General features: G+C 35.7%; 1 protein-coding gene across 3 annotated transcripts in view; it reads right to left on the bottom strand.

Annotated features, from left to right (window-relative positions):
- SH3D19 (SH3 domain containing 19) overlaps positions 1 to 22,780 on the bottom strand; it is a 205,138-nt gene that overhangs the window by 126,362 nt on the left and 55,996 nt on the right. The window contains exon 1 of one of the 3 annotated variants that reach the window (XM_074229143.1): positions 2,307 to 7,995. The exons of the other annotated variants lie outside the window; for them this stretch is intronic. The gene's annotated coding sequence lies outside the window, so the exon portion shown is untranslated. Of the gene's footprint in view, positions 1 to 2,306; positions 7,996 to 22,780 lie in introns of those variants that run through there. 3 annotated transcript variants of the gene reach the window in all.

The following is a 22,780-nucleotide window of genomic DNA, read 5'->3' as shown; positions in this document are numbered from 1 at the left end:
AAACTGTACACAGGTTTAAGTAAATGCAAAGTAGGAGTGTGTGTGTGTGTGTGTGATAGCATTAACAACTGGGGTGATTATGGAAGGCATCTTGAAGAAGATAGTGACATCTAAATTAAACCTTGAAATAAGATAAGGATTCTGAGAATCAGAGATGAAAAAGAGGAATACTCCTGGCATCAATAAGGACTTTTAGAAGTACAGCTTAAATCAGTCAATCAATCTACAGGTACTTATTAAGCCCCTAATATGTTTCAAAAAATGTGCTGGGAATTATGGATACAAATACAAAGAATGGAACAATCTCTACTCTCAAAGAGTGGACATTCTAACCATACACAGAAACTGAAGGTGAGATGCTGGGTTTGGGGAATGCTGGCAAAAGAATTCAGTTTGGCTGGAATATAGAATACTATAGAATACAGAATGTTAAATGTGAATTAAGACCAAAAAGTAGATTGAAACTAGATTGTGGAAGATCTCAAATGCCAGACTGAATTACTTTTTCCTTGGTAAGGTGGGGGACTATGTGTGCAGATTGCTGTATAAACTGTCAGATAAGGTTGCTGTATATGTTGATTTTGCTTATCTATTTTTCTTATAAGGGAAGGCTTATTGGTTAGTAGAAGTAATAATATATTCTAAAATGACTGTGATATTCAAATAAAAGGCATCAATAAAACATTTTTTTTAAAGAAAAGCCAGACTAAATTTTATTTTACCCTATAGAAAATAGGGAGCCACTTGAAAATTTTTATGCAGAGAAGTTAAGCCTGAGTCTTATGAAGATTTTTTTTTGGTACCTTTGCTTCTAAACAGCAATAAGTTTTTTTAAAAAAAATTCAAAACAATTTGCTGTGTCCTACCCTTTACAGGAATCATTATTTGAGCTGAGAGGATTTGTCTAGTTGAAGAAATGATGGCATGATGACATAGCTTATAAAGTTTATTACTTATTAAAAATCATTTGCTCAGAAAAAGCTTTCTGTGGATTTATTTTCAACTTTAGCTGTTTTAACTCTCTTGCCAAAACCACAAAAGACTAGCTAAGGGGGGGGGGTGAGGAAACCAGAAAACCACAGATTACTCAGCCCCAAAAAATCATTCCATGAATCATGGCTGGCAGAAGTCCCCAAAAGGGTAGGGAGGGGAAAATGTAGCAGTCTGCTAAATTAACATCTGCAAATGCAAAGAGGCTGGCTAAACTCCATCATTAACTCCCCAGCTCCCAGAAATTTTTAGACATTGAATTTGAATGCTAATTCCAGAGAGACAAATTTTATAAAGAAGACAAAGAGTGCCTACTTAACATTTCTAAAGGGGAAAAACAGCTGGATTTGGAGTTAAAAGCTCAAATCCTCAAAGCTCCAACCTACTCACTTAAGCAAGGAATCACTAACTTCTGTGATTCCCCGTTTTATCTCACTTAAAACAAAGGGGTTAGACAAAATGGTTTTTAAAATCCTTTCTGCCTCTAAATTCTTTGAGCCTAAGCAGTGAAGAAAAAGAACTAACTGAAATATTCCTATTACAGGTAAATAAAGCACTCAGGAAAACTATATGTAAAATCCACAAGTTATCTTTTCATTCTTACTAAAAATTAGTCCACCATGATAAATATCTGGAAAAGTTTTTAAAAAATAAAAAAAGAACTTTTCCTACCACCCATCTCCTTTGAAAGTAACAACTCTAGAAAACTGTAAGTCACAGTGTTCCTATATTACAACCTGAATTTCACGGTAATAAAGGAGTTATACCGATAGATTTTCCTCTCCTGTTTACCACTTGGAGACAAGGGAAGGATACAATTTGGAAATATGCAAATGAGAGAAAGGAAATGTTTATTCAACTCAGTTTGGTGTAATATCAGTCCTCAAACCTATCAGACTCCTAAGTAAATGTTAGCCAAGAATTTGGCATATATGTGATTAGGACTTAGGAATCTACAGTGAAAAAGCTAGAGATTACTTGGTTAATATTTCTGCACCTAATACACGAAGGAAATAGGTTGCTAGTTCTAATTTGCTTCCCATTTGCATTTAATCTGATATTCCTGCAGCTCTCTGAAATAATAAGTCAAGCTTTACCCCTCCCTTCAAGAAACAGAACCTGCTTTTTTACCATCAGGTGGGCACATATCTATCCAGCCTATAACTCGGCCACTCCCAAAGCATTAATTTCTTTACCCCTTTCCCCTCCTCATCTTACTTGCAAGATCTCTCTCAGACACCTGATGCTTCTATTTATTCACAGAGAAAACTCTTCGCATCCCACCCTTAGTCTTTCCCCAGGCAAACCGTTCTTACCCGTGGCTAGAAATGACCTGAAAGAAGTTTCTACTCAGCTAGGAGGGATGTTGCCAGCTGCCAGGATCCTAGTTTCCTGCCGTGGCAGGATCTTCTCTGTGATACCCGAAGAACATAAAGGCACCAGTAAGAGGGGGAGAAACAGAGTCACAGTCCATGTAAACAACAGCCAGCATCAGAGAGCTTCCCTCCAGGGCTCACTTCTGATTGGCAGATGGGCTATGACCAGGCTGAACAACTGGAATGCTGTCATTCGGGAAGTTAATGTAATGGAGCTCACTTTTCCTTTTCCTTCTCTCTGACAAAACAGGATCTTTGGACTTTCTGTAGCTTTCCACCCTCAAAACATGGGAACTATACTCTTGTATGGAACTAGGTTTTGTTTTTTTTTTGGTTGTTGTTAAATTCAGGAGGTTGATTTTGTAAACTATAAATGTCACATTTTTTTTTTCCAAAGTCCATTCATATGTACTCACATTCCTACACAAACACACACACACACACACACACACACACACACACACACACAATTTACAAACGCAGATGCACAAACTACATAAAATACTCAGATCTCATGTAAGTTTAATCAATTTGAGTTGAAAGGCTCACTAATTAAATATATTGGAGAATACACCCCACCCGGACCACTGAAAACAAAACTGAAACGCGTTTTGACTTCATCTTGCTGAATGTCCAGAGACCTCTCCCTTTCTCCCTTGTACTAAATAGTTATAGAAAGCCTTCTTTAAGAATAATATTCTTTTTGTTTTTTTTTAACAATATTCTTTTTTTTCTTTCCTTTTTTTCCTTTTCTCACTGAAAAAAAGGCAGAGATGGACCTGGGTGCCAAGAATTGCTACGTGCTGGATGGAAACTCTATTTCTGTTTGAAAAATGGAGTCGTCATGATTAGTTCTAAAAGCTGAAAGGGAATGAAACCAAGCAGGGAAAGCATATGTTAGGTACTGACTTCTTGCTTATAAGGACAGAAAAAAAATCTGGACATAAACACCCAAAAGCAGTATAAGAAGTGATTATAAGATAATACATTTATTTTAGTTGGCTCTAGTATTCTAATCCGATAGAGACATACAATGTGATGTGGTGGATAGAGTCCAAAAGACCTGAGTTCAAATCTTGAGCCTCACTTTTAGTAGTTTTGTGTGACCATGTATAGGGCACTTAATCTCTCTAAGTCTCAGGTGATTCATCTACAAATGGGAATAATAACATCTATGGCCCCTATTTATCAGGTACTTAATCTTCAAGTCTTGGGTGCCTCATCTATAAAAGGGAATAATACTATCTGTAGTCTTTATTTAAGTTTCTTCCATTTCAGTCCATTACATTACACTAAGCTTTCAGACTGATCTTCTTAAAGTACAGGTCTGATGTCTGCTCAGTAAACTCCAATGACCGGTTCCCTATCATCTTCCAAATCAAACATTCAGTCCTCTGGCATTAAATCCTTTTATAACCTGCCCCCCGCCTATCTTTCCAATCTTATTACATCTTACTCACTGCCCTCCCTATTTTTCCTGGCACAAGACACTTCATCTCTCAAAGGCATTTTTACTTCTTGTCCTTTACCTGAAATTCTTTGCCACTTCATTTCTGGCTTGGCTTTTCTGGTTTCCTTCAAGTCTCAGCTAAAAATTCCATCTTCTCTAGAGTTTTCCAATATACCCTTAATGCCAAATCCTTTCCTCTGTAGGTTATTTCCAATTTTTTTTCCTGTATATATATCCTATTTATACATAGTTGCCTGTATGTTTTCTCTCTCATTGGACTATAAGTTTTTAGCAAGGGCTGTCTTTTGCACTTCTTTGTATCCTCAAAAGGCCTGACATAATAGACATTTAATAAATGCCTTATATTATTACATAAATTTCACTTATTATTATTGGATTTGCATCTTCAGCCTATTTCCCTCCTTGACTCCTTCCCCTCAGTCTCTCACCATGCTCATCTCCTGTATCCTAAAACACAAAAACAAACTATTTCCCTTGACCTCATGATAGCTTTGTCTCTCTTCCCTTTTACTGTCAAGCTCCTGGAAAGCATAGATTGTGTAGATTCTTTCATCTTCCTCACAACTTATTTCCCTAAAAGCAAATCCCTCATTAACTGCCTTACATAGCCACCACTCATGAAATTACTGTCTTAAAGGATATTAATAATTTCTTGTCATTCCATTGGTCTTCTCTCTCAATCCTCATCCTCCTTCATATTCCAAAGCACTTAGTACTCTCTACCACTCTTTTCTTCTGCAAAAGATCCCTTTCCTGTACTTTGACACTTGGTTGCCCTCTGACCTTTTTAATTGTTCTTTAGGATTTCTTTCCCTGATGTCTCATTCTCTTTCCACACCCTAATTGAAGGTATTCTACAGAGTTATAATTTTTGACCTTCCTCTCTATCTTAGCAATCTCACATACTTCCACAGATTCAATGATAATAAAAATCTCTATGATGATGGCCCCCCAATCTATATCTCCAATCCGAATCTCTCCCCAGGAATGTAGTCTAGAACTTGGATGACTCTATTGGATGACTCTACCTTGATGTCCTGCCACAGTCTCAAATTCAACATAGGTGCTTTAATTTTGGGAAACAGCATGATGCTAAAAGTGGAATACTGGGTTTCATTGGAATTCACTGGACTTCTCCATCATACACAAAGCTTGGGTAACTCCCCTCCCTGGCCTTTTTCAGTTTTCTTTTGTGTGTAAATCTTCTCTTTAAATTGAAAGCTCCTTAAGGGCAGGAACATTCTTTTCTCTATTTCTATTTCTAATAGTTATGCAGTTTCTTGCACATGATAGACCCCTAATTAAAGTTTGGACAACTCAGTGGTGCAGTGGTTAGGGTACCAGACCTGGAGTCAGGAAGACCTGAGTTCAAGTCCTAAGTTCAAACCACTTACTGTAGTTGTTTGTTCTTTATTCTCACAGAGGACCAATGATACCAGGAAGGTGATGTGAATTGGATTTAAGTGAGGCAGGGCTATGTCAAGTTACCAGCTGGGTGACCCTTAACAAGTCACTGACCTTGTTTTGTCTCCGTTTCCTTATCTGTAAAAATGTGCTGCAGAAAGAAATGGCAAACCACACCAGTATCTTTGTCAAGAAACCCCAAATGGGGTCACGAAGAGTTGGTCATGACTGAAATGACTAAACAACAATACCAAAAAATAAAATGAGCAAAAAAATCTTCCTCCTTGTAACTTCTGCCCACCTGCTCTAGTTCTTCTCTCTAAGACTGGCAAAATAAGTTTAAAACAGCTTTACATGATACTTTTCCTTCCCATTCATAGCACATAAGTGATGGCAATGGGATCTTGGCTCTAAGTGTCTGAGGGTCACTTACTTTGAAAGAATGGGTTTATATGACAGAAAGGGAAATGATAAATATTAGAGGGAATTTGGAAAAACTAATTCACTGTTGGTGGAGCTGTGAAGTGATCCAACTATTCTGGAGAGCAATTGGGAACTATATTCAAAGGGCTATAAAATATAAAACACTTTGATCTAGCAAAACCACTACTAGGTCTATATCCCAAAGAGATCCTAAAAAAGAGATTCCCCAAAAGGGGAAAAGAACTACATGAACAAAAATATTTATAGCAGCTCTTTTTGTGGTGGCAAAAAAATGGAAACTGAGGGCATACCCATCAGTTTCAATATGGTTGGGGGCAGCTAGGTGGTGCAGTGGATAGAGAGCCTGCCCTGGAGTCAGTAGGACCTGGGTTCAAATCCAACCTCAGGCACTTAATAATTACCTAGCTGTGTGACTTTGGGCAAGTCACTTAACCCCAATGCTTTTCAAAACAAAAACAAAACAAAATGTTTGAACATGTTGTATTATATGTATGTAATAAAGCACTATTGTGCTATATATAAGTAATGAGGAGGAGGCAACTTTCAGAAAAGTCTGGGAAAACAACATAAACTGATGCTCAGTAAAATGAACAGAACCAGGAGAATATAGTAATAGCAACATTGTGTCATGATCAACTCTAAAGACAATTCCAAAAGATTCATGACAGAAAATGCTATCCACATCCAGAGAAAGAACTAGAGTTTGAATGCAGATCTCAGCTCATAGTATTTTCACTTAATGTTTTGTCTTTTTCCTTCTCATTCTTCCCCCCCCTTTTGTTCTGATTCTTCTTTCACAGGATAACTAATATAGAAATATTGCAAGAAAAAATAAGGCAGGGAAAAAATATTCTGTACTAACCATGTTAAATGGTTAATTTCTTTCTTTCTGTGCTGATCATGTCAAATAATTAACTCATTTCTTTCTGTGCTAGTGTTTGACTCCTATCCCTTTGTTATCTAATTTTTTTTTTTTGTTTTTTGCAAGGTAATGGGATTAAGTGACTTGCCCAAGTTCATACAGCTAGGTAATTATTATGTGGCTGAGTCTGTATTTGAACTCAGGTCCTCCTGAGTCCAGGGCCAGTGCCTTATTCACTGTGCTACCTACCTGCCCCTAAGTGTCTGTCTTTTAAGTGAATACATTCACATTCTCGAACTATAGACCCTGCAACACATCCCCTACAACAGAAAGAAGTTTAACATGATTGTGTATGTATAACCTAAAAAAAAAAATCTTTGAAAAGTTACATGCATCTATATCAAAAAGTAAACACCAGCATCTAAAACAAATGGTAATAACTTCAGTCAAATTTTCTAAGTCAAAGCTGAATGACTTCTGGTTGGTAGTCCCTATTCCGGAGAAGATGTGGGGCAGATGAACCGACTTCTAGGATCCTTCTAAGAGTCTGTGATTTTGGTGGATGGTGACTGAATATCGGGTCTTCCAAGACTATCAACTGAAGGAATGTCATGTTTAGTCTGCTGAACTGAAGGCTTCTGAGAACACAATAAGGATTTTGAAGAATCTGAAGAATAAGGACAATTTTGCTTTTTCCCAGAGGACAAAAGCAGAAGCAAGAAAAAACTTGCAGAGATTGGTTTCAACTGAACAAAAGGGGAGAAAGTCTTAACTGAGCTATCAAAAAGCAGAATGAGCTTAACTAAGTGGAAGATGGTGAGTTCTCTTTCATTGGAGTTGGTATTTGGGGAAATATAGTAAAGGGAATTCCTGTTCAGATACAGGTTGAACCATATGACCTCGAAAGTCCTTTCCACTTTGATGTTTTTGTAAATCGTTAAATATTTAAAGATTGTCATCATGTCACTTCACCCCTTGGAGTTCACACAGTTCAACCCCTTTATCATATTTGAGGAAACAGGTTCAGAGAGCTTGACTTGTTCATAGACATACAACAAATAAGTATACAAATCAGTATTAAATTCTAATCTTCTGACTCAGATGTTCTTTCTGCTATCCCACATCTTCCTATGGTTCTCTGCTCCAGTTTTTCAATATTCAGATATGAAGTGAGAGGCACTGTGGGGAATGGAAAGAGGGCTAGTATCATAGTGAAGAAGTCCTAGATCATGTCTAGCTTTGACATATACTAGCTATTTGATCTTGAGAAAGGTTTAATCTTCTAGTGCCTATGTCAGTTTTCTAAGACTATAAATTGTATACCAGTTGTCCACCTGTGCTGGTAGAGAGAATTGTTTATGAAGAATTCTCCAATCTAATGAAATTACATTCAACAAAATTTCAAAAATAAAATGCTAAGATAATAATTATATTAATATTATATTATGTTATACATAATATTAACAAAAATAATATTATTCATTATCATTATATGATAGTATGTTGGTATTTTTAAAAATTCATTTTTGGAGCAGCTAGGTGGTGCAATGGATAGAGTACTGGCCCTGGAGTCAGGAGAACCTGAGTTCAAACCCAGACTCAGACACTTAATTACCTAGCTGTGTGACCTTGGGCAAGTCACTTAACCCCAATGACTTAAATAAAAATGTAAAAAAATTAATTTTATTGATATCTTAAAACTTAGACAATATTATTATTATTAATATACATCATTATTATACCATTATTAATATAAACTTGGTTCATATCTTTTGGCTGCCATACTTTATATAGCTGATTTATGCTTAACTCTTTTAAAACTCCAAGTCTTTTTCATTTGTCCAGTTTTCTGGTTTCATCTTCCACATCTTGTACTTTCACAACTACTTAGTAAAAAATCTAAATGTTGTACAAATTTATGTTTACCCCAGAATAAAATTCCAGTTACAAAGTATCAATTCCCAAAATGTCATAGTACAAAGAGCAGTCCTGAGTCATGAAGCCATGGGACTATATATCAGTGCAATGAAGGGGTGAGACATCCAGCTACCAGTGAAAGGGTGAAGCTTCCAGAACTAGATTACAACACCTGTTTTTTGCCAAAACTACTTGTAACTTCCATCCTGATACCCAGAAAGTATTGCTGGCTGGAAATCACCGCTCTGGCCCTCAGCTTCTAGCTCAGACCCTATGGCCATCCCTCAATTCTGGGCTCTCACCCAGCCCAGCCTTCTGGTTTACAGTTTCATTGGATCCTCATTTGAAAACTATTAGTCTTTTCCCATGATGTATCAAACCCCAAAGGCTTAATGATGCCACAATGAGTTTTTTGGATCTTGATTTCATCATACAACATTGAATTATCAATAAATTTGATAAACAAGCCATCTAATACCTCTATCCAAGTTACTGATAAAAATGTCCAAAGGACAAAGCTCTGTATCAGAGCATGCTGGATAACACTAGAGATCTTCTTCCAGATTGATCATGATCAACATTCTTTGACTCAATCTATTCTAAATTTACCTATATCACTGTCCATCTTGTCCATTAAGATATGGTGAGATATTTTATGAAATGTTTTGCTAAAACCGAGGTATATTACATGGAGAAGCTATGGACCAAAGTGGAGTCAAAAAATCCTAGGTTTGAAAACTGTCTCAGACACATTAAGTAAGAAAAGAAAATTCTTTTAACCTCCTTGAAATTCAGTGTCTTTATCTGGGAAATGGGAATAATAATAGCATCTACCTCACATATGAGGATCCAGTGAGATATATTCTATGTAAAGTGCTTCAAAAACCTTAAAGGGCTATCAAAAAGTGGACTATAGTTATTGTTATTATTATTATTACAGGATAACATTCAAAAAAGGATGTGAGATTAGACTGGCATCTTAATAAACCCACATGGGCTGCCTAGTAGTAATTATTTCTGTCCTCAATATGTGTTCAAAAGCTTCTTGTTTAATACATGTTCTAGAATTTCCTCAGAATCACAGGGAAGTTCACCAACCTATAGTTTGCTCAAATAATATGTACACTTTTTTTCAGTCCTATAGAATCTGTACTAGAATTGTCTCATGCCATGGACTCCAAGTCTTATGGAGAAATTTAGTACCTGTGTTTGGATCATGTAACAATGTAATAGAAAACTATCAGATATTGCATTGACAAACAGGTTGTGGAAGCAAAAAAAAAATTCTCATAAAACTACTATGCATCTAGCTCAAAATTAAGGGCTGGACAAATTTGGTTTTAACATGTTTTTAAGAGGTCCCTTGGGTCTGGTGCAAAGACTGAAGCCTCTAGGCCTGACTACTAAGGGATGCCAAGGCTGGTGATTGCTTCCATGCCAATGAGGAGTGGACAAACCAAGAGAGACTACTGCTTGTCCAGCTAGGGAAAGAAATCTGCAAACAAATAAACAGGTAGATACTTAGAGAGATAAATAAATACCTGAATAAATGAATGAATAAGCAAACAAATAAATAGACCAATTGTTAATATCAAAGGCAAATAAGATTTCTTAGGACCTGAGAAGCAGAATAAACAGAACAAGTCAAAGAATAAACAGAACAAAGTCAAAGAACTTGGGTTCAAATCCTGACTTTGCTACAAATTAATTGTAAGACCCTGGGCAAGTCATTTTACCATTCATTCACTTGTAAAATAGGAGTGTTAAAATTGATTATACTATTATTAAATAAATATGAGATATTCAAGTTTGGGGTTTTTGTCGGTGACTTAGAAAAGGAAAGAAAGAAAATCGCATTTTGCTCTTTTTAAATTAGTATCCTTTGATCAAATTTAGGCAGTTATATGACACAGTGAATAAAATGTTGAGCCTGGAGTCAGACACACTATTCTTCCAGAATTCAAATCTAACCTCAGGCAAGTAAACTTATTAACTAAGTGACCCTGGGTAAGTCACTTAACTCTGCTTGGCTAGGAGGTAGCTAGAGGGAGCCATAGCATATATGCAGTATGCTGGGACCTGGAGTCAGGCTGACCTGAATTCAAATTCAGCCTCAAAAATTTACTAGCTGTGTATTTTGGGTGAGTCATTTAACCTCTATTTGCCTTAATCCACTGGAGTAGGAAATAGCAAACAATTCCATGTCAAGAAAATTCCATGAAAAAAAATCCCATGGACATACTGTTCATGAGTTCATGGAGAATCAGATAAGAGGCGGCTAGGTGGCCCAGTGGATAGAGCACTGGCCCTGGAGTCAGGAGGACCTGAGTTCAAATCTGCTCTCAGACACTTAATAATTACCTAGCTGTGTTGCCTTGAGCAAGCCATTTAATCCCACTTGCCTTGCAAAATCCTAAAAAAAAAACCCTAGTGTATTGTGAGAATCAGACAACTATTTTCATGTCACAAAATGCTGACACCAACTAATGCTCTGGCCTATTTTTTTGAAGTTGCTTGGTTGAGAAACCTAGAAACTGAATGACTGGCACCTTTATAAGGAGTCAAGGTAGATAAAGTACTTTATAGGAAGTTTCCAGTCCTTCTGTTCATGCTTCTCTGAGTAATCCTGGAAACTTCTAACACTTTCAAAAATCATCTTTCATTAGTTCCAAATATGTAATAGGTATTTAAACTCAGAATGAACTTTTCAATACAGGATCCTCATTACTCCCTTCCCCAGTACTTTAAATTTATTTTTTTATGTCCTTTTGTATTTTCTTATTTATCTATTTATTTTTATCTATATTTATTTTATTTATCTATTCAATGGTCATTTCATTCCTTTAAGGCAAACACTTTGAGGTGTAGGGGCAGTTTTTATTTGTATTTTTGTCTTCTCCTGTACCTAGCCCAGGTTGCACATAGCGAAGTTAAAGGTTTCACATTTGATTAGATCACAGATTTTGAGTTAGAATTAGAAGAAATCTTGGCAGTTCTTTATTTCAATACCCTCACTGAACAGTAGAGGAACTGAGGTCACTAATGAGAGAAACTAACCATGACACATTACATAAGTTTGATCTGTCACAGTATAGAGAGAAACTTAAATTTTTTCACCTAGTTACTAACTTTTGTGGGGAAATAAATCTTTTTAATCCCTTTAAGGTAAATATTTTCCTATAGTTAGGAAGGAATATTCAGGAAAGCCTGGGTTTTAGAGGCAGAACATAAATGAATTTGAGATCTGACTTTGTCACTTATTGGTTAGGTAAATTTAGTCAAATCACTTAATCTCTCATGGCATCAATTTTCTCATCTGTAAAATGAGATGGCTTAATGATGTTTGATAACTGCCATTTTCTAGCTAGAATTCTATTTTCTTCATGTTAACTTTCCTGTTTCTCTCTAGAATTATATAAAAGAAATGGAATGGGGAAAATGCTGAAATATTAGCTCATTAAGTAGTGCTGACCCTAAATTTCTCCTCCTCTAAGGAGAAAATTTACTCCTTTTTGTATTTTCTTACATTTTCTGGCTCCTGTCATGTGGTTCCCATTGACAAAAAACAGGTCTAACAAAACAAAATGAAAATGATGCTGTGAGAAGTCATTAAAAAAAGTTGTTGGTCAGGCTGGATGAACCATATATTTTTCTGGTTAGACCTCTCTATAAATTAAAGAACTGTAAAGTAAATTGTTCACAGGACTCAAACAATCTGGAAGTGAAATCAACAGAGAAGATCAAGCTCCTTATTTACAGGTGAAGAAACAGGAGTTCAGAAAAGTTAAGTGAATTCAACATGACTAATATGGAATTATGTCTTACATGATTGCACATATATAACCTTATACTAATTATTTACCATCTAGGGGGAGAAGGAGGGAGAAAATTTGTAACTCAGAATTTTATTTAAAAAAATGAATGTTAAAATTGTCTTTATAATTGGAAAAAATAAAATAATGTATTTTTTAAAAAGTTAAGTAAATTGCTTAAGGCCATATGGTCAGTTAGAAACAAGCCATTTAACCCCATGGTCTTTGAGCTCTAAGTCTCTCTCTTATGTTATATCCCTGCAATAGATGAGATTTAATTTCCCCAAAACCTAAGGAGAGATTTACAAACTGTGGGAAGGCAAATTTCAGTTCAAAGTGAGGAAGAACCTCCTGAATATTAGAGCTTTTCAAATACAGAAAGAGCTGCCTTGCAATTTACAGATGAGGAAATCAAAGTGATCCATAATCATAAGAAAATTGTTCTAAATTACTATTTATTAGAAAAATGCAAATTAAAATTTCTCTGAGGTACCACCTCACACCTCTCAGACTGGCCAATATGACCAGAAAGGACAATGATCAATGTTGGAAGGGATGTGAGAAATCTGGGACTAATACATTGTTGGTGGAGATGTGAATTCATCCAGCCTTTCTGGAGAGCAATGCAGAATTATGTCCAAAGGGCAACAAAAATGTGCATACCCTTTGATCCAGCAATACCACTACTGGGTCTATACCCTGAAGAGATTATGAAAAAGGGTAAAAACATCACTTGTATAAAAATATTCATAGCAGCCCTGTTTGTGAGCAAAGGACTGGAAATTAAGTGAATGTCTGAATCAACTGGGGAATGGCTTAACGAACTGTGGTATATGGATGTCATGGAAAACTATTGTTCTATTAGAAACCAGGAGGGATGGGAATTCAGGGAAGCATGGAAGGATTTGCATGAACTGAACTGATGCTGAGCGAGATGAGCAGAACCAGAAGAACATTGTACACCCTAACAGCAACATGGGGTGATGACCAATCTTAATGGACTTGTTCATTCCATCAGTACAACAATCAGGCACAATTTTGGGTTATCTGTGATGGAGAATACCATCTGTATCTAGAGAAGGAACTGTGGAGTTTGAGCAAAGACCAAAGACCTTTAATTTAAAAAAAAACTTATCTAACTGTAATTTTTCTATCTCTTATACTTTATTTTTCTTCCTTAAGGATATGATTTCTCTCTCATCACATTCAACTTAGATCAATGTATACTATGGAAACAGTGTAAAGACTAACAGACTGTCTTCTGAGGGGGATGGAAGCCAGATTATGGGGAAAATTTGTAAAATTCAAAATAAATAAAATCTTTCAAAAAAAAGAAAAAAAGAGCTGCTTTGGAAGGTAGTGAGATTCCTGTCACTGTAGATTTTTAAGAAGTCAAAAGAAGTGTTATGAAGGGATTTCTGTATATGGGAGAAGGTTGGTCTAGATGACCTCTAAGGTCCCTCTCAAATCTCCATGAATCATAGTATCATAGATTTATAGGTCAAAGGACCTCAGACACCTCTCATTGTATGGATGAGGAAACTGAGATTAAATGCCTTGTCTAAAGTTAACTAGGTAGTATTAGAGCCCAATTTGTCAGTTTTTTTTTTTTAGTGGAAATTCCTCTATACCAAACAAAAAAACTCCAGATACTCCCTCATTTTCCCAAAGAGAAAACTGAGATCTAGGGTAGTTGAGTGACTAGTCCAAAGGTAATAAAGAGGCAGAATAGCTCCTCTGAACCAAAGCCAGTGCTTTATGGACTCAATGTTATTACATTATGTGATACTTCAAATAGTGTGTTTGAAATTATCTGAATACAGCCTTTTTTTTTTTTTTGCAAAAATAATCAATTGTAGTGAGGAAACATTGGAATTGACTTCAAGGTTTAATTGAAATCCTCCCAAATTCATGGAATCCCATGGAACCTTTGCTAGTTGTCCCCACTCTTGATGCTCACTCCCTTCTCCCATTTTTCTCAAACTTCACCATTTATGAGTTTCTTTTTTTTTAAAGGCTTTTTTTTTCAAGGCAAATGGGGTTAAGTGGCTTGCCCAAGGCCACACAGCTAGGTAATTATTAAGTGTCTGAGACCGGATTTGAAGCCGGGTACTCCTGACTCCAAGGCCAGTGCTTTATCCACTATGCCACCTAGCCGCCCCTGATTGCTATCATCTTTAATGAAAGGACATTTCCCAGAATTCTTTGTATCCCCATTTTAAACCTAATTCAATCTCTTTCCTGTTAACAAAGGCCCATATTTTTACCCATATTTTTTCAGTAATATTATTAATTGGCTATGAGTAATAAAATGTCAGAATCTCTGAAGAGTTAGTTGTGTGTCACTCAAATGGCAATAAAGAAGTATATAGTGGTCATTGGGCTTACTACAACTCATCACCAACCATGAACTGCAAAGGAAAAGCAGCTAAAGATTATCATAGAAAGTCAAATGTTTGGAAATGACAGTAGCTGGCTTGTGATAAGGGGGGAAACTATAACTGGTACCCACATGCTCCAAAAGTATCCATTAAACATCAAGAGAATTGGATAAAGAATTCCAGTATGTTGAATCCCCCAGTTCCTAGTACATAGAAAATATTTAATAAATGTTTGTTGAATGAAATCTTTAAAGCCTAAACTGAGTATGGAGTGACATAGAAAACAGCCACTAGAATAGTGAGAAAATGCCTACACTGGCATAAAGATAAGGAAGAACAGTGGGTGCATGACCTGAGATCTTACCACTGAACAAGAGTGTCCATGAATTTGGTAGAACTTGAACTAAATCTTAAAGTTCCATGTTTAATGCTCCAAATTATCTTTTGTCCCCATCTTCTTCACTTCAACATCAATTTCTACCTAAATCACCCCACTCTTTAGCTCTAATTCACAGTTCTCAGCAAATCACCCCACTCTTTAGCTCTAATTCACAGTTCTCAGCTAGGTCAATCTCTCTTGTAAATCCTTATTCCTTTGACCTGGTCCTCAAGCCAGAGCCCTTTTAACTTTTATTTCTAGAACAATATTGGAAATATTGATTGAAAATGAAACATAGGAAAAAATCATAGCTGAGATGTTACCATTAGGCATATGCACATAACCCAATACTAGGGGGAAAAGTTCTCATTTCTACCAAAATATTCAGAGCAATACTACTTGTATTAGCAGAAAACTGGAGACAAATCCATATGTCTGATGATTAGGGAATAGTCAAGTCAACAAATATTTATTAAGTGCTTATTATGTGTCAAGTACTGGGGATCTAAATAAAAAGAAAAAAAAACTTTGCAGCCCTTGTGAGCTTCCATTATTTCAATGGAAGAAGATACATAAAATGGTGGGAGGAAGGGTGTCCCTAAGAGAGGAGCATAGTGTCAAAAATCCAAAGAAAAAGAGTAGTTGCTCTTGACCTTTCCTCAAAATGGAGGTTCTGAGTCAAATTCACCAATAGAATAGTGTTGTAGGAGCTGAACAAATAGTCAAACACACTATGGTATGTGACTACAATAGAAAAATAGAAGGAACAATGAAAATGAAGATTTCAGAGAAGTTTGGAAAGAGTTATAGTATATGTATGTGTGTATGTAGAGATATACATATACATGGAAGAGAAAAAGACTATACAAAAGGAAAAGAGAGTATGTGGCTGGATAATGTAATGGAAATACTGAACGTGAACTTTGACAGAAACAACAGAGAAAAAAGAGTTTGTATCTTATGGTCTTTGGGGCCACAAAGAGTCAGATAAGACTCTTTTCCCTGAAGTTCACTCTATCTCTCTATTCCTCATATTGGGAGTCTTCTTTATCCCTATTGTTCCTTCCTCTGCTTGGTGGGTTCCTCCTGGATTCATTTTAAGGGAAAAGATTCAATTAAGGCTTAATAAATGCTTGTTGACTTGTTATTCTTGACTTTCCTTCCCCTTATCTTCTCTTTTTCCCTACCATATATTCTTAATTCTATATTCTAATTCTTGAGAAAAACTAAAGGACTTTAATCCCACCAAAAAAAAAAGACTAAAGAAGGGGAAAGACAAAGCAGCAATCCCTGAGAAAGAAGCAGATTATAGAAAACATGGCCCACTATCTCAAAATTAATCTGGTACCCAGGGCTGTTCTCTAAGATATTTTTCAGACTAAAAGGAATATATTTTCACTTGAGTTAAAGAGGGACTTCTCAAAGGAAAAAATACAAATTGTTAATAATCACTCAGAAAATTAAGTACTCATGATCAGAGAAATGCAAATAAAACCACTGTCAAAAAAGACTTGGGGGGATAAGATAGTTGTCTTCAAGTCTTTGAAAGGTTCTTTGTGGAAGAGGAATTTTACTTGTAATGGTCTCAAGCAAAAGATAATGAAAGAGATCTCCCTCCGTTCAACAGAATAATATGGGACAACTAGGGTGGAATATTTCCTGCATTATCAGGCTAATTTATGAATGACTTTCGTTGAACTGTTTTTTGTTACAAGGGAGAAGAGAATATACTCAGAATAAGTGTAATATAAAAATAAAAATGAATCAATAAAATATTTAGAAACAATTTAGAAAAACAATTCATCAATTAAAAACAAAAAAATTTAGACTTGAGATACCTGGAATAATCTTCTTAATATTAAAGCTACACAAAGCAGGACAGACAGTCTCACAAGATTGTGGGTCTCTCCTTTTCCTCCTAGAAATCTTCAAACAAAAGTGGTATGATCACCTGTAGAAGGAATTCTTTTTCAGGTGTGGCTCTGAACACATAATCTCCTAAGTCAAAGTTCAATGCTCTATCCACTATTGTACCTGGTTGTCTAGATGTAACCTTTTTGGAAAAAAATGCAACTATGATTCCTTAGGTCCTCAAAATTTAATGACTTATGAAAGGAAGATGACATATATAAGTGAGATAGTACTAGAACCAAGGTAGCATTGTGGAAAGCACACTTGAAATGGTTGTAGTGTGAGAAATAATTTGGACCTCTTCCAATCAGTAATAATCAGGTTGATATTTTGCATAAATTTCATGGGGATAATTAGATAAGATAGGGTAACCTCAAACTTTAATATTCACTACTTGTTTGCAAGTTATGAAACCCACTTGCACAACCACAAGAATGCTAACAGTGATATCTCCATTCTGTTTTACTCAAATTCTATGTCAAATTCATGAGTAGGATGCTTTGATTCTTTGGAAAGTTCTCCAATATTTTTGTACCTTTGGACCTATTCTCTTATTTAACATGAGTAGGTGACCATCTTATAACCACTTAGTGAAGATTCCCTGTGCTTCACTCAATTTGTGACTTCTCCTTCCTTCCACATACTAATAATACATCACTTTTGGCCCTCAAGAGCAAGGGCTATTAACCAATGAGATTTTTGATGTATTTTACCATGTCTTTTTTGAATATTTGAGTATCAAATCCTATTAAAACATGGTTCTGGACAGCATTGGCATGGAGGTCATGAAGAATCAGAAATGAACAATAACAAAAACTGAGGCACAGTGAGCTTGAGGTGTTTGCCAGGGTTAGTGATTATACGTGGCTAGACTGGAATACAGGAGTTCCTGATTCCAAGTCTAGCATTCTATCTCCTAAATAGCCTACCTCTTGAAGTGTTTGTGTTGTTTTTTTGAGTAAACAACTGAGTGGATTTTAGGCATAGAGATGAAAATTCTGAATTCAGGAAACAGTAAATAGGACTGTTTTGTCTGGAGATGAGAAATGAGTATAATGAAAATGATAAGAATTTATTTCTTATTAAATAATATTAAGTAGTGTTCATTAAGTGATAATTAAACAATGATAAATAAGAATTAAATAGTAAATAAGAGTTCATGTCCTACCAAGGTACTTTTCCTGTCATCTTTTATATGTATCCAATAAAATTGTTTTTAGTGTAGGAAAAAAACAAACAATTAAGATCCTGGGTAATACAGGCATTTAAGAGCAAGAAGATATAAGATGTACTTTATTAGAAGGACCCATGGATCCTTTATTAGAGGGTTCATAGCTCTGCCTCAGTGTTTTTTCTTGTAGATTGGGCAATTATAATCCCCACAGTGACTTCAAATACAATTTCTGCTATTTATTGCCTAGGTGACCCTGATCAAGTGCTTCTCAAATATAAAATGAAGGTATTGAACCATGATTTCTGTCCCTTTCAACCCTAAATCCTACAGCAAAATATCATAAAGTCCAAAAGTGAGCACATCCTGTGACCCAATGGACCACTAAAAGGACTATAACTTAAGGATATTATAAAAGGGGGGGAAGGGAACCAGCTACACAAAATTATTCATAGCAGCCGTGTTGATAATAGCAAAAACTTTCATAAACCATATGACCAACAACTGAGACAATGGCTGAATAGACTGCGATTTGACAACATAATGGAATACTCTTGCACCAAAAGAAATAATAATTATGAAGACTACAAAGAAACATGTGAAGACTTAAGTGATGCAGAAAGCAGTCAGAAAAATAGTATACCCACTGACAACTCTGTTGAAATAATTATAATACCAGCAGCAAAACAAAAGCAAATACACAGAAGGAAAAAGCACCCGGAAGGCAACACAGAATCAAACAGACCCTTGTTGTTACTATGTTCAAATTTCTAAGTTATTTTTCAATTGTAAATAATGTGAAGTTTGTGGTTTTGTGTAAGATCTCATTTAGCACCTTATTTGAATACAAGAATAAGAACTGACACTTGTAGAGGGCTTTAAAGCTTATAAAGTGCTTTATACACACTAGCCCATCTGATTCTAACAATGATATTTCATAGAATAGCATTAACCTCATGTAACAAATGAGGAAACAGATACATTGAGATAAAGTTTCAGTGGTAGAACTTTAACCCAAGTCTTCTTGACTCTACTCTGTTCACTAATGCTGCACCGCTTCTAAAACTAAAAAGACTTTGCTAATTTGAGAATAGCAACACACACACACACACACACACACACACACACACACACACACAAACACACTCAAACCTGAATTCATCTTACTCTATACACCATAAAACCAAAGCTATTTTAGCAACTGATGAGTGAATTACTGGAGCAAACAGTTCAATTCATAGATGTTTATGTATTTCTGGTGATTAGGATGTACACAGGTACATGTGGATGTATGTGGAATGAGGAGAGAGACTACAGAGATGCTTATTTACTTTGGAGTTACTAGATTATCAACCAGGTCTAATAATTTGACCTGCAACTCATGGTAAAAATGTAATGGAATTTGAGAACTAAAACAAAAAAATTTCAAAATAAAGAAGAAGAAAATAGTTCAATTTGTAGAGAATTCTAAAACCAACTCAAGGAAAAATCTGACTTTGCTAGTTTTATGTCAAGAATAACCATTAACCCTTCATTTTGCCAAATATGGAGAACCTACTTTGAGAAGGAAATTTAAAGATATAATACATATTGTTGTGATTCAGAAAAACATAATTTTATGACCCAGAATTTATCCAACAGGCTATTATCTAGTGATCATTCCTCCTCCCCAGTGCCCATTATTTAGCACTCTCCCCCTTTTCTGGAATTTCCCTCCCTCCCTACCCCAAACTCCCATATAGTAATCTTGTGTTCCTAACTGGAATCTTCTAATTTTCTAGGTGATTTGTCCTGGATATGACCTCAGGGGTAGAAAACCAATCAAATCCACTTGGGAAGGATCCTCCCCTTCCTATAAAACACTGGAAACATCCATGACCTTCCAATTGAGCAATGGTTTACGATCCTCCAAGCTGAGTAAATTGCCTGAGCTATCTTTTAAACATAGACCTAGAAGTCCCAGTAAGAACTTGATATATCAAGTCCTGGGAACAGCACCATGCTAACCCATTGAAGGCTCTGTCTTTCCTTGCCCTTTCTCAGTTTCATATAGAATGTGTCAGTCCCAGATTCAGTGTGAAGGTATCAATAAGAAGAAGGCGTCAGAAATACTTCTGGCCAAGATATCAACCTGAAGAGAGACAAATTCTACATAACTACTCCATCAAAAACCTGAAATTTGCATAAGGTCAAATAATGATAAAGAAATACCATGAAAAACTACAGTAAATGCTTTCTTTCACTGTAGAATCACACAAAAAATCAGCCAGAAACCCACAAACATTAGGAAAGGGGTATGCAAAGTACTTTATACACACTATCCCAACTAACCCATCTGATTCTAACAATGATATAAGCCAGTATACAAATAAGGTAGCAGTCTCCCAGAGCAACCAGATATGAACTAGAGATAAGTGTGATCTACAATCTGGTGAAGAAATAGCAAGAGCAAGGGGAGGAGGCTTCCTTGAGAATGCCCCAGGGTGTTCAGAAAGCCCTAGGGTGGCTACAGTGGAAGCCCCAGGGAGAATCAAGAACTAGTGCAGCTCAGTATCCTCAGATTGGGATAGTCAAGGTACCCAGGGACTTGGAAGATCTGACAATGTTCACCATAGTAGGCTCTGAAGATCTACTGCAATGAACCTCAAAGATCCTAGGGTGAGGGTGGCAATCCTAATACTGGGAGGTAAAGATCAGCACAGGAACTACACCTCACCCAAAAGAAGCAAAGGTAAAACTCTGTAATAAAACCCCAATTTGAGAACTAAAACTAAAGTGATGAGTAAACCAAAAAGGATACTAATCAATTTTTAAAAATTACTGTTGATCTAGAGATTCCCAGAAGGAAAGAAATTATATAATGATATAAGTCTCTGATGAGACATGAAAGGGGGGGGAAGGATTTTCCATAAATGAAACACAAATAAAGAAATAAAACAAGATTTTGAAAAATAAAAAAAAAAGCTCCTGAGGAACTGGAAAGTAATGGATTCCCCGAAAACAGAACAGAACTAAGAGAAATTAAAAAAGAACAAGAAATGTTAGAATAAAATCAAAAGATTAAAAAAATGAGATCTCATTAAAAAGACTGAACGGATCAAATAAAGATAATTTAAAAAATTTTGGAATTCCTGAAAACTATAAATTTAAAAAAGTCTTATTTCAAGAAATGATAAATCAGGGCGGCTAGGTGGCGCAGTGGATAGAGCACTGACCCTGGATTCAGGAGGACCTGAGTTCAAATCCAGCCCCAGACATTTAATAATTACCTAGCCATTGTGGCCTTGGGCAAACCACTTAACCCCACTGCCTAGCAAAAAACAAACAAAAAAGAAATGATAAATGAAATTTCCCAGATATATTAGAATCAAGGATAAAGTAAAGATAGAAAGAATCTACCAATCACCCCTTGAAATAAACCAAACTGAAAGCTTCCAAGAATGTCATTGCCAAACTATAGAGCTCCCATGTGATAGGATAAAAATATTTCTAAGCATCTAAAAAGCAGTATCTAAGAATCAAGGATCTATTGCACCTTGTCTGCACTCCAAATAATCAAATAAAATGTAAAATATGTACACACACACACACACACACACACACACACACACACATACACATAAAATGGGGTTTTTTTTTTGGGTGGGAAAGGATTGGAAACTGAGGGGATGACCATCAACTGGGGAATAGCTAAACAAGTTAAAATATATGAATATGATGGAATACTACTGGGCTATAAGAAATGATAAAAGGAATGGTTTCAGAAAAATCTTAGAAGGTATATGAATTGTGTACAGAACCAGGAAAACAAATTATATAGCAACAGAAATATTGAAAAGATAAACAACTCTGAAAGACTTTGAAGCCTGATTAACACATTGACCAATCACAATTTCAAAGGGCTCATGATGAAACATGCTATCCCATTACAGAAAGAACTTTCTTTCTCTGGACATAAATAACATTTTTCATCCAAGTCCTTCTGAATTGCCTTGGATCTTTGTGTGGGTAATAAAATATAATGCAATAATAGAATGATTGTCATTCCCAGTCGATCACTGTACAATATAACCAGCAAAGTCCTGAAAATAATATGTGGAATTTATTATATGCTTTTTAAAAAAGCAAGTGGTATAGCATGGAGATTTACAGTTTTATATACAATCCCTTTCTATTGTTCTATGCATATTAAAATGATCTTTTTTGGTGTTAAAGTTCAAAACAAAAAATAAATTTTAGAAAAATTGGGAATAAAAGAGGAAATTAGTTGATCTCATTAGTATGTTTAGAATAATAAAAAGCTTTATAAATACTCTCATGTTTTCCTCTCACCACAACTCTGTGATGTGAGTATTATCATCCCCATTTTATAAATGAAGAAACTAAGGCAGACAGAGGTTAAGTGACTGAGTCTAAGACTAGATTTGAACTCAGGTCCTACTGACTTCAAGTCCAACACTATTCACTGCACTTCTTAGCTGCCTTTTTGTTCCTGCCTGGTCCTCTCTTAGATGATTTTATAAAGCATCCTTTAAAAACATCCAATAAAAGGCCTATTCCTTCCAGCACTGACTGACTTGTCTAGTTCTGTTGAAACCCCTTTCTTTTCCAAGAACTGAACAGCCATTCTATCTAGCCACTCCTCCTATTAAAAACATTTCC

This window comes from Macrotis lagotis, chromosome 3 (assembly GCF_037893015.1).
Source record: "Macrotis lagotis isolate mMagLag1 chromosome 3, bilby.v1.9.chrom.fasta, whole genome shotgun sequence".
Taxonomy (NCBI): Eukaryota; Metazoa; Chordata; class Mammalia; order Peramelemorphia; family Peramelidae; genus Macrotis; species Macrotis lagotis.
The sequence above is the reverse complement of the archived record's forward strand: the minus strand, read 5'-3'. Positions and strand labels throughout refer to the sequence as shown.